Below are 4,115 nucleotides of genomic sequence, written 5' to 3' on the forward strand. Positions count from 1 at the left end.
ATCTCTAAAAAAGAACAGCATAAACTGCTTCTAAGAAAGCTGAAATGCTCCATAGTAAATCAGCACATGGAAACCATACCAAACAACATACATGGCTGCATACTAAAATAAAAGAAGAGTAGAAGCGTAGATTCGGAAGTAAATTAGGCCACCAAAAGCATACAAAAGAAAGCTGAAAAGCTCCATAGTAAATCAGCACACGGAAATCATACCAAACAACATACATGAATGCATACTAAAATAAATGGAGAGTAGAAGCGTAGACTCGGAAGTAAATTAGACCACCAAAAGCATACAAAATAACCGAGACAAATTTAGTCGAAAATAATCTATTCATAAGCATAGAACGGTAGTAAGAACAAAATTTGGCAGGCAAGGTACATACATTTTGCTCAGGCCTCCCCCATTTATCAAGCATTGATTGGATCAGCAGTAATGTTGTTTTCTTTTTTTTGGCTTAGAAGTGTCGGAACCAAATAAGCTGCAGCACAGATAAGAAGCGCTGGTTGCCTGCAAAGCATACCATCCATAGCGTCCGAACTGTTAATTAAGAAGGGCGCATTCGAACGGAACTATCAAAACCAACTGACACTCAGGGGAAGTATCATCATAGCATGCATAAGAACAATCAGAAGCAGCTGCCTATGAGTAGGCCGGCCAAACCTCCATATCATCACAGACTTTTTTTAAAAATAGGAATTTTGAAAGAAGTAGCAAGGAATAAACGAAGCCAAGTAATGTTAGTAAAATAACAATGCATCAAAGCAGAACAGTTTCATTCTTTTCATAAAGCAATAATATCTGAGGGGAAACCAAAAAAAGAGGGAAAATGCAGTGAGGAACCAGCGGGAGAAGGGTAAAAAATTGCAGGGAAGAGTTTTTTTTACCAAACAGCTGAAGAAATCATACAAAAGACATGTAAAACGCAACCGGAAACAGCACAAAATAAGAAGATGCGAAAACTTGGGAATAAAAAACGGACAAAAGTGTATATAAAGCTGCAAATTTCTTAGGTACTTACATAAAAAAAATTTGTGCATTTAAAAAGGGGAAACAATGTTATTATAGTATCCATGGTTGGGAAATCCCCAAATCCTTGACTGGACTATAAAATGAATACTCAAAAGAAAGATGTAAAGCTCTATCAATCATCATCAATAGATATATTAAAAGTAGAACTTTACTGTGGCCACTGTGTCGCCTCCTCAGTGTGGAAATCACGCCAAATACTATACATGAATGAGAATCCAAATCTCCAACTGGACTATAAAATGAATGGTCCAAAGAAAGATGTAAAGCTCTATATAAAATGATTCTATGGAAAATAACGCCAAATAGTATACATGAATAAGGATTGACTGTTGCATGTAGCAGTTTTGCTTAAATGTTTGATGCAATGCCTACTTGGTTACTACTACAAACTGCATAAATGTGCGTCAACTCTTAGTGCGGCTGCCACCATAATGCGCGTCAAAATTATCTAATGCTTTACTTGTGTTTACTTTGATAAAAACTAACAGAGGATTGATGGCCTGTTATGCAGCGAAAAAAATGACAGAGGATAGACAATAACAGAGATGAGAGTACAAAATATATCTATACCACAAGTTTAGTTAGGACTTGGATCATTATTAATATATCCACCTAAAAGTGCAAATTCTGATGGATCATCTACATGCTTACATGAAAATGAAACGAAATCAACATAACATAATAATAAATAATTAAAAGGTTATTGACATATCCAAGTATAACATAATTAACCATCTAATTAAACACCAGTGTTTTTGTAATCATCTATATTTCCATAAATGCACTCATTATGCACCACTATAGAGTACAATCTTCATAACCTTGTAACCATAGCCGAATACGCATAGCCACAGTTCCCCTAGAAATAAGGACATGAGTAGTAGCCACGAAGTATAAGAACAATAGGAAGTGGTTGCCTATGAGCAGGCCGTCCAAACTTCCGCTTGCTCCAAGCCAATATTTTTCACACTTTCACCTACTCATCATCATCGCCTCAAAGAAGAGCTAGAAAATGGACAGAAACACCAAGGAATCGAAAAACCAAGTTTCAAATATTGCAAGATACCATGAAGCTTTTTGGGAGATGCCAATCTGCGAAACATCTATACCAGACTCGTATAATATAAACAAATAAAGGTAGGAATAAGTACATATGATAAAACACACTAAAAGGTGTCTCAATAAATTATATCTCAAAATGTAGAAATAAAGCTCGTAAGTAAAATATCAGGCCAACCCCTAAACCTAAGAGTAAGTACATATCAAAAACCGCGTTAATAGTGTTCAACTAAATTATATTTCGAAATGTAGAAAGAAGGCTCATAAGCAAAATATCCGGCCAGCTCCTAAACCCATGAGATGAGTAATCAACGAAACCAAGTCGTATACGGACGACTTAGAAGGTGGGTATCTATGATATTATTTAAACAAAGGGGAAAATTTTACGCGCAAACCATTTTTTGAGAAACGACGTTAAAAAAAGGGAAAAAAACGACCAAAGAGTGAAGCAAAGGGAAAGAAAAAACTAAAGGGGAATTCTGATGAAACACCTCGAAAACGAATTAAAGATACCATAGTTAAAAGACAAAAGGGATTCTACAAAAGGAACCTTTACATAAATACAATTGGTTAAATCCAAATAACATATCTTTAATAACAAAATACTTTTCTTACCTTGACAAGACGAAGCTACCTAACAATAAAATGATTATAACGAACCGAAGTAAATAAGGAACGACAAGGAAAGTTTACGGGACAAATACGTTTTTTAGATACTACTATACCTTCAAACCCGTCAGATGAGTATCCGTCGGCGAAGACTGACAAGAATAATGCTCATCAACGTGTGTAAAGGGAGGCTAGCATTACATGATGAACCATTGGTGAAGAACGACAGGAATAGAAAACCCACGTGAAAAATTTTCTAACAAACATTTATCGGCTTATATAAGGTAAGTGATGATTCGGTTTAATAACGATTTTGAGATATAAAAGTTTTCCAAATAAGGATTGAGGTAAGTAGACCCGATAAACCAACCCAATAAACCAACCAAAGAACGCGACGTAGCAAAAAACGTATTTGTTTATTTATTTAGATCTTTCTTTTTTTGCGTTTTTTGTTTGATTTCTAGTCAACCTTTTATTTTTTTATATTTGTTTATTTATTTAGATCTTTTCCTTTGTCGTTTTTTTTGGATTTCTATTGAACTTTTTATTTTATCTAGTTTTTTGATATTCTGGTTATACCTAAACGACTATCACGTACTAAAATCTAGTTTCTCTGATATATACGTTACTCTGACCAAGCTACACTACAGAAGACCACGATATTCTTTAATAATTGGTACGACCAACGTAAATCAGCGAACTTTTATTTTATCTATTTTTTTGATATTCGGGTTATACTTAAACGACTATCACGTACTAAAATCTAGTTTCTCTGATATATACGTTGCTCTGACCAACCAACACTACAGAAGACCACGATATTCTATTTAATAATTGGTACGACCAACGTAAATCTTTAAGTATGTTGGTTTCCTATCAAATTAAATTTCAAAATCAAAGTAGTTTCCCTTTAGAAAACGTGTAAGCTTTTGAAAAGAATACCTAAAAAAGTGTACGGTTCAAACGTAAAAATCTTTAAGCTCAGAGAAAAAAAGGTAAGAAATGAACGTGTTCAAAACTGTAACTCAGTGAAGTACAAATGAGTCATCGGTTTATACTAGTAGTCTATAAAATAAAGACTAACCAACGACGTATTAAAGAATCTTTAAAAAAAATGTCTAAGAAACACTCTTTTACAACTTTTACTACCGAAACTTATAAATTAGGAAATGTATTCTATCTACTATTTAACGTGCATAGAAGTACGTTTGCTTCGACTTCTTAACGAACTCACGTAAATGTATTCTATCTACTGTTTAACGTATACAACAAAGGATTTTCAATAATACGAAGTTCAAAGTGAGGAGAAACGAACGAAATTAAATTTAAAAATCTCAATAAACCACGTAAAAGGAAATTGGGCTCAGAAATACTTGTAATGAATTAGTTGGTTCTTGTACGTCATAGTGTTTTTC

Source organism: Ananas comosus, unplaced genomic scaffold, assembly GCF_001540865.1.
Source record: "Ananas comosus cultivar F153 unplaced genomic scaffold, ASM154086v1, whole genome shotgun sequence".
NCBI classification, from domain to species: Eukaryota; Viridiplantae; Streptophyta; class Magnoliopsida; order Poales; family Bromeliaceae; genus Ananas; species Ananas comosus.